Source organism: Carcharhinus amblyrhynchos, chromosome 14, assembly GCF_965287045.1.
Source record: "Carcharhinus amblyrhynchos chromosome 14, sCarAmb.v2.hapA, whole genome shotgun sequence".
NCBI classification, from domain to species: domain Eukaryota; kingdom Metazoa; phylum Chordata; class Chondrichthyes; order Carcharhiniformes; family Carcharhinidae; genus Carcharhinus; species Carcharhinus amblyrhynchos.
In genome coordinates, this window is record NC_137337.1 from 55,421,853 (window position 1) to 55,439,063 (window position 17,211).

Consider the following 17,211-nt stretch of genomic DNA (forward strand, 5'->3'; position numbering starts at 1 on the left):
GCGGAATATCAGCCAAATGCCATTCACTGCTCGACGGTATTCAGAGAATCCTTGCAACATAATGTGGATTTCTTCCAACTTGCTGAACTCATCGAGATAAGCATTTTCCCACGATCTCATTTCATTGAGATACACACTTTGGCAGAATATCAGCCAAACGGCATTCACTGCTCGAAGGTATTCAGAGAAACAATGGAACCTTTTTTAGATTTCCTCCATTTTGCCGAACTCATCGAGATATGCACTTTACCACTTTCTCATTTCAATGAGATACACACATTGGTAGAATATCAGCCAAATGGCATTCACTGCTCGAAGGTATTCAGAGAAACATTGCAACATAACGTGGATTTCTTCCAACTTGCTCAACTCATCGAGGTAAGCACTTTACCACTTTCTCATTTCATAGAGATACACACATTGGCCGAATATCAGCCAAATGGCATTCACTGCTCGAAGGTATTCAGAGAAACTTTGGAACCTTTTGTGGATTTCCTCCATTCTGCTGAACTCATCGAGATGAGAACGTTTCCACTTTCTCATTTCATTGAGATACACACATTGGCAGAATATCAGCCAAATGGCATTCACTGCTCCAAGGTATTCAGAGAAACTTTGGATCCTATCGTGGATTTCCCCCAACATGCTGAAATCATCGAGATATGCACTTTAGCACTTTCTCATTTCATTGAGATACACACATTGGGAGAATATCAGCCAAATGGCATTCACTGCTCGAAGGTATTCAGAGAATCCTTGCAACATAATGTGGATTTCTTCCAACTTGCTGAACTAATCGAGATATGCACTTTAGCACTTTCTCATTTCATTGAGATACACACATTGGCAGAATATCAGCCAAATGGCATTCACTGTTCCAAGGTATTAAGAGAAACTTTGGGACCTAATGTGGATTTCCTCCAACATGCTGAACTCATCGAGATATGCACTTTCTCATTCCATTGAGATACACATATTGGCAGAATATCAGCCAAATGGCATTCACTGCTCGAAGGTATTCAGAGAAACATTGCAACATAATGTTGATTTCTTCCAACTTGCTGAATACACCGAGATAAGCACTTTCCCACTTTCTCATTTCATTGAGATACACACATTGGCAGAACATCAGCCAAATGGCATTCACGGTTCCAAGGTATACAGAGAATCTTTGGGACCTCTTGTCGATTTCTTCCAACATGCTGAACTCATCGAGATATGCACTTTAGAACTTTCTCATTTCTTTGAAATACACACATTGGCAGAATATCAGCCAAATGGCATTCACTGCTCCAAAGTATTCAGAGAAACATTGCAACATAATGTGGATTTCTTCCAACTTTTTGAACTCATCGAGGTAAGCACTTTACCACTTTCTCATTTCATTCAGATACACACATTGGCAGAATATCAGCCAAATGGCATTCACGGCTCCAAGGTACACAGAGAAACTTTGGGACCTATTGTGGATTTCTTCCAACATGCTGACCTCATCGAGATGAGAACGTTACCACTTTCTCATTTCATTGAGATACACACATTGGCGGAATATCAGCCAAATGGCATTCACTGCTCGACGGTATTCAGAGAATCCTTGCAACATAATGTGGATTTCTTCCAACATGCTGTACTCATCGAGATAAGCATTTTCCCACTATCTCATTTCATTGAGATGCACACTTTGGCAGAATATCAGCCAAACGGCATTCACTGCTCGTTGGTATTCAGAGAAACAATGGAACCTTTTTTAGATTTCCTCCATTTTGCCGAACTCATCGAGATATGCACTTTACCACTTTCTCATTTCAATGAGATACACACATTGGTAGAATATCAGCCAAATGGCATTCACTGCTCGAAGGTATTCAGAGAAACATTGCAACATAACGTGGATTTCTTCCAACTTGCTCAACTCATCGAGGTAAGCACTTTACCACTTTCTCATTTCATTCAGATACACACATTGGCAGAATATCAGCCAAATGGCATTCACGGCTCCAAGGTACACAGAGAAACTTTGGGACCTATTGTGGATTTCTTCCAACATGCTGACCTCATCGAGATGAGAACGTTACCACTTTCTCATTTCATAGAGATACACACATTGGCGGAATATCAGCCAAATGGCATTCACTGCTCGAAGGTATTCAGAGAAACTTTGGAACCTTTTGTGGATTTCCTCCATTCTGCTGAACTCATCGAGATGAGCACGTTTCCACTTTCTCATTTCATTGAGATACACACATTGGCAGAATATCAGCCAAATGGCAGTCACTGCTCCAAGGTATTCAGAGAAACTTTGGATCCTATCGTGGATTTCCCCCAACATGCTGAACTCATCGAGATATGCACTTTAGCACTTTCTCATTACATTGAGATACACACATTGGCAGAATATCAGCCAAATGGCATTCACTGTTCCAAGGTATTAAGAGAAACTTTGGGACCTAATGTGGATTTCCTCCAACATGCTGACCACATCGAGATGAGAACGTTACCACTTTCTCATTTCATTGAGATACACACATTGGCGGAATATCAGCCAAATGGCATTCACTGCTCGAAGGTATTCAGAGAAACTTTGGAACCTTTTGTGAGTTTCCTCCATTGTGCTGAACTCATCGAGATGAGCACGTTTCCACTTTGTCATTTCATTGAGATACACACATTGGCAGAATATCAGCCAAATGGCATTCACTGCTGCAAGGTATTCAGAGCATCCTTGCTACATAATGTGGATTTCTTCCAACATGCTGTACTCATCGAGATAAGCATTTTCCCACTATCTCATTTCATTGAGATACACACTTTGGCAGAATATCAGCCAAACGGCATTCACTGCTCGAAGGTATTCAGAGAAACAATGGAACCTTTTTTAGGTTTCCTCCATTTTGCCGAACTCATCGAGATATGCACTTTACCACTTTCTCATTTCAATGAGATACACACATTGGTAGAATATCAGCCAAATGGCATTCACTGCTCGAAGGTATTCAGAGAAACATTGCAACATAACGTGGATTTCTTCCAACTTGCTCAACTCATCGAGGTAAGCACTTTACCACTTTCTCATTTCATTCAGATACTCACATTGGCAGAATATCAGCCAAATGGCATTCACGGCTCCAAGGTACACAGAGAAACTTTGGGAGCAGTTGTGGATTTCTTCCAACATGCTGACCTCATCGAGATGAGAACGTTACCACTTTCTCATTTCATTGAGATACACACATTGGCGGAATATCAGCCAAATGGCATTCCCTGCTCGAAGGTATTCAGAGCATCCTTGCAACATAATGTGGATTTCTTCCAACATGCTGTACTCATCGAGATAAGCATTTTCCCACTATCTCATTTCATTGAGATACACACTTTGGCAGAATATCAGCCAAACGGCATTCACTGCTCGTTGGTATTCAGAGAAACAATGGAACCTTTTTTAGATTTCCTCCATTTTGCCGAACTCATCGACATATACACTTTACCACTTTCTCATTTCATTGAGATACACATATTGGTAGAATATCAGTCAAATGGCATTCACTGCTCGAAGGTATTCAGAGAAACATTGCAACATAATGTTGATTTCTTCCAACTTGCTGAATACTCCGAGATAAGCACTTTCCCACTTTCTCATTTCATTGAGATACACACATTGGCAGAACATCAGCCAAATGGCATTCACGGTTCCAAGGTATACAGAGAATCTTTGGGACCTCTTGTCGATTTCTTCCAACATGCTGAACTCATCGAGATATGCACTTTAGCACTTTCTCATTTCTTTGAAATACACACATTGGCAGAATATCAGCCAAATGGCATTCACTGCTCCAAAGTATTCAGAGAAACATTGCAACATAATGTGGATTTCTTCCAACTTTTTGAACTCATCGAGGTAAGCACTTTACCACTTTCTCATTTCATTCAGATACACACATTGGCAGAATATCAGCCAAATGGCATTCACGGCTCCAAGGTACACAGAGAAACTTTGGGACCTATTGTGGATTTCTTCCAACATGCTGACCTCATCGAGATGAGAACGTTACCACTTTCTCATTTCATAGAGATACACACATTGGCGGAATATCAGCCAAATGGCATTCACTGCTCGACGGTATTCAGAGAATCCTTGCAACATAATGTGGATTTCTTCCAACATGCTGTACTCATCGAGATAAGCATTTTCCCACTATCTCATTTCATTGAGATGCACACTTTGGCAGAATATCAGCCAAACGGCATTCACTGCTCGTTGGTATTCAGAGAAACAATGGAACCTTTTTTAGATTTCCTCCATTTTGCCGAACTCATCGAGATATGCACTTTACCACTTTCTCATTTCAATGAGATACACACATTGGTAGAATATCAGCCAAATGGCATTCACTGCTCGAAGGTATTCAGAGAAACATTGCAACATAACGTGGATTTCTTCCAACTTGCTCAACTCATCGAGGTAAGCACTTTACCACTTTCTCATTTCATTCAGATACACACATTGGCAGAATATCAGCCAAATGGCATTCACGGCTCCAAGGTACACAGAGAAACTTTGGGACCTATTGTGGATTTCTTCCAACATGCTGACCTCATCGAGATGAGAACGTTACCACTTTCTCATTTCATTGAGATACACACATTGGCGGAATATCAGCCAAATGGCATTCACTGCTCGAAGGTATTCAGAGAAACTTTGGAACCTTTTGTGAGTTTCCTCCATTGTGCTGAACTCATCGAGATGAGCACGTTTCCACTTTCTCATTTCATTGAGATACACACATTGGCAGAATATCAGCCAAATGGCATTCACTGCTGCAAGGTATTCAGAGCATCCTTGCTACATAATGTGGATTTCTTCCAACATGCTGTACTCATCGAGATAAGCATTTTCCCACTATCTCATTTCATTGAGATACACACTTTGGCAGAATATCAGCCAAACGGCATTCACTGCTCGAAGGTATTCAGAGAAACAATGGAACCTTTTTTAGGTTTCCTCCATTTTGCCGAACTCATCGAGATATGCACTTTACCACTTTCTCATTTCAATGAGATACACACATTGGTAGAATATCAGCCAAATGGCATTCACTGCTCGAAGGTTTTCAGAGAAACATTGCAACATAACGTGGATTTCTTCCAACTTGCTCAACTCATCGAGGTAAGCACTTTACCACTTTCTCATTTCATTGAGATACACACATTGGCAGAATATCAGCCAAATGGCATTCACTGCTGCAAGGTATTCAGAGCATCCTTGCTACATAATGTGGATTTCTTCCAACATGCTGTACTCATCGAGATAAGCATTTTCCCACTATCTCATTTCATTGAGATACACACTTTGGCAGAATATCAGCCAAACGGCATTCACTGCTCGAAGGTATTCAGAGAAACAATGGAACCTTTTTTAGGTTTCCTCCATTTTGCCGAACTCATCGAGATATGCACTTTACCACTTTCTCATTTCAATGAGATACACACATTGGTAGAATATCAGCCAAATGGCATTCACTGCTCGAAGGTTTTCAGAGAAACATTGCAACATAACGTGGATTTCTTCCAACTTGCTCAACTCATCGAGGTAAGCACTTTACCACTTTCTCATTTCATTGAGATACACACATTGGCGGAATATCAGCCAAATGGCATTCACTGCTCGAAGGTATTCAGAGAAACTTTGGAACCTTTTGTGAGTTTCCTCCATTGTGCTGAACTCATCGAGATGAGCACGTTTCCACTTTCTCATTTCATTGAGATACACACATTGGCAGAATATCAGCCAAATGGCATTCACTGCTGCAAGGTATTCAGAGCATCCTTGCTACATAATGTGGATTTCTTCCAACATGCTGTACTCATCGAGATAAGCATTTTCCCACTATCTCATTTCATTGAGATACACACTTTGGCAGAATATCAGCCAAACGGCATTCACTGCTCGAAGGTATTCAGAGAAACAATGGAACCTTTTTTAGGTTTCCTCCATTTTGCCGAACTCATCGAGATATGCACTTTACCACTTTCTCATTTCAATGAGATACACACATTGGTAGAATATCAGCCAAATGGCATTCACTGCTCGAAGGTTTTCAGAGAAACATTGCAACATAACGTGGATTTCTTCCAACTTGCTCAACTCATCGAGGTAAGCACTTTACCACTTTCTCATTTCATTCAGATACTCACATTGGCAGAATATCAGCCAAATGGCATTCACGGCTCCAAGGTACACAGAGAAACTTTGGGAGCAATTGTGGATTTCTTCCAACATGCTGACCTCATCGAGATGAGAACGTTACCACTTTCTCATTTCATTGAGATACACACATTGGCGGAATATCAGCCAAATGGCATTCACTGCTCGAAGGTATTCAGAGCATCCTTGCAACATAATGTGGATTTCTTCCAACATGCTGTACTCATCGAGATAAGCATTTTCCCACTATCTCATTTCATTGAGATACACACGTTGGCAGAATATCAGCCAAACGGCATTCACTGCTCGTTGGTATTCAGAGAAACAATGGAACCTTTTTTAGATTTCCTCCATTTTGCCGAACTCATCGACATATACACTTTACCACTTTCTCATTTCATTGAGATACACATATTGGTAGAATATCAGTCAAATGGCATTCACTGCTCGAAGGTATTCAGAGAAACATTGCAACATAATGTTGATTTCTTCCAACTTGCTGAATACTCCGAGATAAGCACTTTCCCACTTTCTCATTTCATTGAGATACACACATTGGCAGAACATCAGCCAAATGGCATTCACGGTTCCAAGGTATACAGAGAATCTTTGGGACCTCTTGTCGATTTCTTCCAACATGCTGAACTCATCGAGATATGCACTTTAGCACTTTCTCATTTCTTTGAAATACACACATTGGCAGAATATCAGCCAAATGGCATTCACTGCTCCAAAGTATTCAGAGAAACATTGCAACATAATGTGGATTTCTTCCAACTTTTTGAACTCATCGAGATAAGCACTTTACCACTTTCTCATTTCATTGAGATACACACATTGGCAGAATATCAGCCAAATGGAATTCACTGCTCGAAGGTTTTCAGGGAAACTTTGGAACCTATTGTGGATTTCTTCCAACATGCTGAACTCACCGAGATAAGAACGTTACCACTTTCTCATTTCATTGAGATACACACATTGGCGGAATATCAGCCAAATGCCATTCACTGCTCGACGGTATTCAGAGAATCCTTGCAACATAATGTGGATTTCTTCCAACTTGCTGAACTCATCGAGATAAGCATTTTCCCACGATCTCATTTCATTGAGATACACACTTTGGCAGAATATCAGCCAAACGGCATTCACTGCTCGAAGGTATTCAGAGAAACAATGGAACCTTTTTTAGATTTCCTCCATTTTGCCGAACTCATCGAGATATGCACTTTACCACTTTCTCATTTCAATGAGATACACACATTGGTAGAATATCAGCCAAATGGCATTCACTGCTCGAAGGTATTCAGAGAAACATTGCAACATAACGTGGATTTCTTCCAACTTGCTCAACTCATCGAGGTAAGCACTTTACCACTTTCTCATTTCATAGAGATACACACATTGGCCGAATATCAGCCAAATGGCATTCACTGCTCGAAGGTATTCAGAGAAACTTTGGAACCTTTTGTGGATTTCCTCCATTCTGCTGAACTCATCGAGATGAGCACGTTTCCACTTTCTCATTTCATTGAGATACACACATTGGCAGAATATCAGCCAAATGGCATTCACTGCTCCAAGGTATTCAGAGAAACTTTGGATCCTATCGTGGATTTCCCCCAACATGCTGAAATCATCGAGATATGCACTTTAGCACTTTCTCATTTCATTGAGATACACACATTGGGAGAATATCAGCCAAATGGCATTCACTGCTCGAAGGTATTCAGAGAATCCTTGCAACATAATGTGGATTTCTTCCAACTTGCTGAACTAATCGAGATATGCACTTTAGCACTTTCTCATTTCATTGAGATACACACATTGGCAGAATATCAGCCAAATGGCATTCACTGTTCCAAGGTATTAAGAGAAACTTTGGGACCTAATGTGGATTTCCTCCAACATGCTGAACTCATCGAGATATGCACTTTCTCATTCCATTGAGATACACATATTGGCAGAATATCAGCCAAATGGCATTCACTGCTCGAAGGTATTCAGAGAAACATTGCAACATAATGTTGATTTCTTCCAACTTGCTGAATACACCGAGATAAGCACTTTCCCACTTTCTCATTTCATTGAGATACACACATTGGCAGAACATCAGCCAAATGGCATTCACGGTTCCAAGGTATACAGAGAATCTTTGGGACCTCTTGTCGATTTCTTCCAACATGCTGAACTCATCGAGATATGCACTTTAGAACTTTCTCATTTCTTTGAAATACACACATTGGCAGAATATCAGCCAAATGGCATTCACTGCTCCAAAGTATTCAGAGAAACATTGCAACATAATGTGGATTTCTTCCAACTTTTTGAACTCATCGAGGTAAGCACTTTACCACTTTCTCATTTCATTCAGATACACACATTGGCAGAATATCAGCCAAATGGCATTCACGGCTCCAAGGTACACAGAGAAACTTTGGGACCTATTGTGGATTTCTTCCAACATGCTGACCTCATCGAGATGAGAACGTTACCACTTTCTCATTTCATTGAGATACACACATTGGCGGAATATCAGCCAAATGGCATTCACTGCTCGACGGTATTCAGAGAATCCTTGCAACATAATGTGGATTTCTTCCAACACGCTGTACTCATCGAGATAAGCATTTTCCCACTATCTCATTTCATTGAGATGCACACTTTGGCAGAATATCAGCCAAACGGCATTCACTGCTCGTTGGTATTCAGAGAAACAATGGAACCTTTTTTAGATTTCCTCCATTTTGCCGAACTCATCGAGATATGCACTTTACCACTTTCTCATTTCAATGAGATACACACATTGGTAGAATATCAGCCAAATGGCATTCACTGCTCGAAGGTATTCAGAGAAACATTGCAACATAACGTGGATTTCTTCCAACTTGCTCAACTCATCGAGGTAAGCACTTTACCACTTTCTCATTTCATTCAGATACACACATTGGCAGAATATCAGCCAAATGGCATTCACGGCTCCAAGGTACACAGAGAAACTTTGGGACCTATTGTGGATTTCTTCCAACATGCTGACCTCATCGAGATGAGAACGTTACCACTTTCTCATTTCATAGAGATACACACATTGGCGGAATATCAGCCAAATGGCATTCACTGCTCGAAGGTATTCAGAGAAACTTTGGAACCTTTTGTGGATTTCCTCCATTCTGCTGAACTCATCGAGATGAGCACGTTTCCACTTTCTCATTTCATTGAGATACACACATTGGCAGAATATCAGCCAAATGGCAGTCACTGCTCCAAGGTATTCAGAGAAACTTTGGATCCTATCGTGGATTTCCCCCAACATGCTGAACTCATCGAGATATGCACTTTAGCACTTTCTCATTACATTGAGATACACACATTGGCAGAATATCAGCCAAATGGCATTCACTGTTCCAAGGTATTAAGAGAAACTTTGGGACCTAATGTGGATTTCCTCCAACATGCTGACCACATCGAGATGAGAACGTTACCACTTTCTCATTTCATTGAGATACACACATTGGCGGAATATCAGCCAAATGGCATTCACTGCTCGAAGGTATTCAGAGAAACTTTGGAACCTTTTGTGAGTTTCCTCCATTGTGCTGAACTCATCGAGATGAGCACGTTTCCACTTTGTCATTTCATTGAGATACACACATTGGCAGAATATCAGCCAAATGGCATTCACTGCTGCAAGGTATTCAGAGCATCCTTGCTACATAATGTGGATTTCTTCCAACATGCTGTACTCATCGAGATAAGCATTTTCCCACTATCTCATTTCATTGAGATACACACTTTGGCAGAATATCAGCCAAACGGCATTCACTGCTCGAAGGTATTCAGAGAAACAATGGAACCTTTTTTAGGTTTCCTCCATTTTGCCGAACTCATCGAGATATGCACTTTACCACTTTCTCATTTCAATGAGATACACACATTGGTAGAATATCAGCCAAATGGCATTCACTGCTCGAAGGTATTCAGAGAAACATTGCAACATAACGTGGATTTCTTCCAACTTGCTCAACTCATCGAGGTAAGCACTTTACCACTTTCTCATTTCATTCAGATACTCACATTGGCAGAATATCAGCCAAATGGCATTCACGGCTCCAAGGTACACAGAGAAACTTTGGGAGCAGTTGTGGATTTCTTCCAACATGCTGACCTCATCGAGATGAGAACGTTACCACTTTCTCATTTCATTGAGATACACACATTGGCGGAATATCAGCCAAATGGCATTCCCTGCTCGAAGGTATTCAGAGCATCCTTGCAACATAATGTGGATTTCTTCCAACATGCTGTACTCATCGAGATAAGCATTTTCCCACTATCTCATTTCATTGAGATACACACTTTGGCAGAATATCAGCCAAACGGCATTCACTGCTCGTTGGTATTCAGAGAAACAATGGAACCTTTTTTAGATTTCCTCCATTTTGCCGAACTCATCGACATATACACTTTACCACTTTCTCATTTCATTGAGATACACATATTGGTAGAATATCAGTCAAATGGCATTCACTGCTCGAAGGTATTCAGAGAAACATTGCAACATAATGTTGATTTCTTCCAACTTGCTGAATACTCCGAGATAAGCACTTTCCCACTTTCTCATTTCATTGAGATACACACATTGGCAGAACATCAGCCAAATGGCATTCACGGTTCCAAGGTATACAGAGAATCTTTGGGACCTCTTGTCGATTTCTTCCAACATGCTGAACTCATCGAGATATGCACTTTAGCACTTTCTCATTTCTTTGAAATACACACATTGGCAGAATATCAGCCAAATGGCATTCACTGCTCCAAAGTATTCAGAGAAACATTGCAACATAATGTGGATTTCTTCCAACTTTTTGAACTCATCGAGGTAAGCACTTTACCACTTTCTCATTTCATTCAGATACACACATTGGCAGAATATCAGCCAAATGGCATTCACGGCTCCAAGGTACACAGAGAAACTTTGGGACCTATTGTGGATTTCTTCCAACATGCTGACCTCATCGAGATGAGAACGTTACCACTTTCTCATTTCATAGAGATACACACATTGGCGGAATATCAGCCAAATGGCATTCACTGCTCGACGGTATTCAGAGAATCCTTGCAACATAATGTGGATTTCTTCCAACATGCTGTACTCATCGAGATAAGCATTTTCCCACTATCTCATTTCATTGAGATGCACACTTTGGCAGAATATCAGCCAAACGGCATTCACTGCTCGTTGGTATTCAGAGAAACAATGGAACCTTTTTTAGATTTCCTCCATTTTGCCGAACTCATCGAGATATGCACTTTACCACTTTCTCATTTCAATGAGATACACACATTGGTAGAATATCAGCCAAATGGCATTCACTGCTCGAAGGTATTCAGAGAAACATTGCAACATAACGTGGATTTCTTCCAACTTGCTCAACTCATCGAGGTAAGCACTTTACCACTTTCTCATTTCATTCAGATACACACATTGGCAGAATATCAGCCAAATGGCATTCACGGCTCCAAGGTACACAGAGAAACTTTGGGACCTATTGTGGATTTCTTCCAACATGCTGACCTCATCGAGATGAGAACGTTACCACTTTCTCATTTCATTGAGATACACACATTGGCGGAATATCAGCCAAATGGCATTCACTGCTCGAAGTTATTCAGAGAAACTTTGGAACCTTTTGTGGATTTCCTCCATTCTGCTGAACTCATCGAGATGAGCACGTTTCCACTTTCTCATTTCATTGAGATACACACATTGGCAGAATATCAGCCAAATGGCAGTCACTGCTCCAAGGTATTCAGAGAAAATTTGGATCCTATCGTGGATTTCCCCCAACATGCTGAACTCATCGAGATATGCACTTTAGCACTTTCTCATTACATTGAGATACACACATTGGCAGAATATCAGCCAAATGGCATTCACTGTTCCAAGGTATTAAGAGAAACTTTGGGACCTAATGTGGATTTCCTCCAACATGCTGAACTCATCGAGATACGCACTTTCTCATTTCATTGAGATACACACATTGGCAGAATATCAGCCAAATGGCATTCACTGCTCGAAGGTATTCAGAGCATCCTTGCTACATAATGTGGATTTCTTCCAACATGCTGTACTCATCGAGATAAGCATTTTCCCACTATCTCATTTCATTGAGATACACACTTTGGCAGAATATCAGCCAAACGGCATTCACTGCTCGAAGGTATTCAGAGAAACAATGGAACCTTTTTTAGATTTCCTCCATTTTGCCGAACTCATCGAGATATGCACTTTACCACTTTCTCATTTCAATGAGATACACACATTGGTGGAATATCAGCCAAATGGCATTCACTGCTCGAAGGTATTCAGAGAAACATTGCAACATAACGTGGATTTCTTCCAACTTGCTCAACTCATCGAGGTAAGCACTTTACCACTTTCTCATTTCATTCAGATACACACATTGAAGAATATCAGCCAAATGGCATTCACGGCTCCAAGGTACACAGAGAAACTTTGGGACCTATTGTGGATTTCTTCCAACATGCTGACCACATCGAGATGAGAACGTTACCACTTTCTCATTTCATTGAGATACACACATTGGCGGAATATCAGCCAAATGGCATTCACTGCTCGAAGGTATTCAGAGAAACTTTGGAACCTTTTGTGAGTTTCCTCCATTGTGCTGAACTCATCGAGATGAGCACGTTTCCACTTTGTCATTTCATTGAGATACACACATTGGCAGAATATCAGCCAAATGGCATTCACTGCTGCAAGGTATTCAGAGCATCCTTGCTACATAATGTGGATTTCTTCCAACATGCTGTACTCATCGAGATAAGCATTTTCCCACTATCTCATTTCATTGAGATACACACTTTGGCAGAATATCAGCCAAACGGCATTCACTGCTCGTTGGTATTCAGAGAAACAATGGAACCTTTTTTAGATTTCCTCCATTTTGCCGAACTCATCGACATATACACTTTACCACTTTCTCATTTCATTGAGATACACATATTGGTAGAATATCAGTCAAATGGCATTCACTGCTCGAAGGTATTCAGAGAAACATTGCAACATAATGTTGATTTCTTCCAACTTGCTGAATACTCCGAGATAAGCACTTTCCCACTTTCTCATTTCATTGAGATACACACATTGGCAGAACATCAGCCAAATGGCATTCACGGTTCCAAGGTATACAGAGAATCTTTGGGACCTCTTGTCGATTTCTTCCAACATGCTGAACTCATCGAGATATGCACTTTAGCACTTTCTCATTTCTTTGAAATACACACATTGGCAGAATATCAGCCAAATGGCATTCACTGCTCCAAAGTATTCAGAGAAACATTGCAACATAATGTGGATTTCTTCCAACTTTTTGAACTCATCGAGATAAGCACTTTACCACTTTCTCATTTCATTGAGATACACACATTGGCAGAATATCAGCCAAATGGAATTCACTGCTCGAAGGTATTCAGGGAAACTTTGGAACCTATTGTGGATTTCTTCCAACATGGTGAACTCACCGAGATAAGAACGTTACCACTTTCTCATTTCATTGAGATACACACATTGGCGGAATATCAGCCAAATGCCATTCACTGCTCGACGGTATTCGGAGAATCCTTGCAACATAATGTGGATTTCTTCCAACTTGCTGAACTCATCGAGATAAGCATTTTCCCACGATCTCATTTCATTGAGATACACACTTTGGCAGAATATCAGCCAAACGGCATTCACTGCTCGAAGGTATTCAGAGAAACAATGGAACCTTTTTTAGATTTCCTCCATTTTGCCGAACTCATCGAGATATGCACTTTACCACTTTCTCATTTCATTGAGATACACATATTGGTAGAATATCAGTCAAATGGCATTCACTGCTCGAAGGTATTCAGAGAAACATTGCAACATAATGTTGATTTCTTCCAACTTGCTGAATACTCCGAGATAAGCACTTTCCCACTTTCTCATTTCATTGAGATACACACATTGGCAGAACATCAGCCAAATGGCATTCACGGTTCCAAGGTATACAGAGAATCTTTGGGACCTCTTGTCGATTTCTTCCAACATGCTGAACTCATCGAGATATGCACTTTAGCACTTTCTCATTTCTTTGAAATACACACATTGGCAGAATATCAGCCAAATGGCATTCACTGCTCCAAAGTATTCAGAGAAACATTGCAACATAATGTGGATTTCTTCCAACTTTTTGACCTCATCGAGATAAGCACTTTACCACTTTCTCATTTCATTGAGATACACACATTGGCAGAATATCAGCCAAATGGAATTCACTGCTCGAAGGTATTCAGGGAAACTTTGGAACCTATTGTGGATTTCTTCCAACATGGTGAACTCATCGAGATAAGAACGTTACCACTTTCTCATTTCATTGAGATACACACATTGGCGGAATATCAGCCAAATGCCATTCACTGCTCGACGGTATTCAGAGAATCCTTGCAACATAATGTGGATTTCTTCCAACTTGCTGAACTCATCGAGATAAGCATTTTCCCACGTTCTCATTTCATTGAGATACACACTTTGGCAGAATATCAGCCAAACGGCATTCACTGCTCGTTGGTATTCAGAGAAACAATGGAACCTTTTTTAGATTTCCTCCATTTTGCCGAACTCATCGAGATATGCACTTTACCACTTTCTCATTTCAATGAGATACACACATTGGTAGAATATCAGCCAAATGGCATTCACTGCTCGAAGGTATTCAGAGAAACATTGCAACATAACGTGGATTTCTTCCAACTTGCTCAACTCATCGAGGTAAGCACTTTACCACTTTCTCATTTCATTCAGATACACACATTGGCAGAATATCAGCCAAATGGCATTCACGGCTCCAAGGTACACAGAGAAACTTTGGGACCTATTGTGGATTTCTTCCAACATGCTGACCTCATCGAGATGAGAACGTTACCACTTTCTCATTTCATAGAGATACACACATTGGCGGAATATCAGCCAAATGGCATTCACTGCTCGAAGGTATTCAGAGAAACTTTGGAACCTTTTGTGGATTTCCTCCATTCTGCTGAACTCATCGAGATGAGCACGTTTCCACTTTCTCATTTCATTGAGATACACACATTGGCAGAATATCAGCGAAATGGCATTCACTGCTCCAAGGTATTCAGAGAAACTTTGGATCCTATCGTGGATTTCCCCCAACATGCTGAAATCATCGAGATATGCACTTTAGCACTTTCTCATTTCATTGAGATACACACATTGGCAGAATATCAGCCAAATGGCATTCACTGCTCGAAGGTATTCAGAGAATCCTTGCAACATAATGTGGATTTCTTCCAACTTGCTGAACTAATCGAGATATGCACTATAGCACTTTCTCATTTCATTGAGATACACACATTGGCAGAATATCAGCCAAATGGCATTCACTGTTCCAAGGTATTAAGAGAAACTTTGGGACCTAATGTGGATTTCCTCCAACATGCTGAACTCATCGAGATATGCACTTTCTCATTCCATTGAGATACACATATTGGCAGAATATCAGCCAAATGGCATTCACTGCTCGAAGGTATTCAGAGAAACATTGCAACATAATGTTGATTTCTTCCAACTTGCTGAATACACCGAGATAAGCACTTTCCCACTTTCTCATTTCATTGAGATACACACATTGGCAGAACATCAGCCAAATGGCATTCACGGTTCCAAGGTATACAGAGAATCTTTGGGACCTCTTGTCGATTTCTTCCAACATGCTGAACTCATCGAGATATGCACTTTAGAACTTTCTCATTTCTTTGAAATACACACATTGGCAGAATATCAGCCAAATGGCATTCACTGCTCGAAGGTATTCAGAGAAACAATGGAACCTTTTTTAGGTTTCCTCCATTTTGCCGAACTCATCGAGATATGCACTTTACCACTTTCTCATTTCAATGAGATACACACATTGGTAGAATATCAGCCAAATGGCATTCACTGCTCGAAGGTATTCAGAGAAACATTGCAACATAACGTGGATTTCTTCCAACTTGCTCAACTCATCGAGGTAAGCACTTTACCACTTTCTCATTTCATTCAGATACTCACATTGGCAGAATATCAGCCAAATGGCATTCACGGCTCCAAGGTACACAGAGAAACTTTGGGAGCAATTGTGGATTTCTTCCAACATGCTGACCTCATCGAGATGAGAACGTTACCACTTTCTCATTTCATTGAGATACACACATTGGCGGAATATCAGCCAAATGGCATTCACTGCTCGAAGGTATTCAGAGCATCCTTGCTACATAATGTGGATTTCTTCCAACATGCTGTACTCATCGAGATAAGCATTTTCCCACTATCTCATTTCATTGAGATACACACTTTGGCAGAATATCAGCCAAACGGCATTCACTGCTCGTTGGTATTCAGAGAAACAATGGAACCTTTTTTAGATTTCCTCCATTTTGCCGAACTCATCGACATATACACTTTACCACTTTCTCATTTCATTGAGATACACATATTGGTAGAATATCAGTCAAATGGCATTCACTGCTCGAAGGTATTCAGAGAAACATTGCAACATAATGTTGATTTCTTCCAACTTGCTGAATACTCCGAGATAAGCACTTTCCCACTTTCTCATTTCATTGAGATACACACATTGGCAGAACATCAGCCAAATGGCATTCACGGTTCCAAGGTATACAGAGAATCTTTGGGACCTCTTGTCGATTTCTTCCAACATGCTGAACTCATCGAGATATGCACTTTAGCACTTTCTCATTTCTTTGAAATACACACATTGGCAGAATATCAGCCAAATGGCATTCACTGCTCCAAAGTATTCAGAGAAATATTGCAACATAATGTGGATTTCTTCCAACTTTTTGAACTCATCGAGATAAGCACTTTACCACTTTCTCATTTCATTGAGATACACACATTGGCAGAATATCAGCCAAATGGAATTCACTGCTCGAAGGTATTC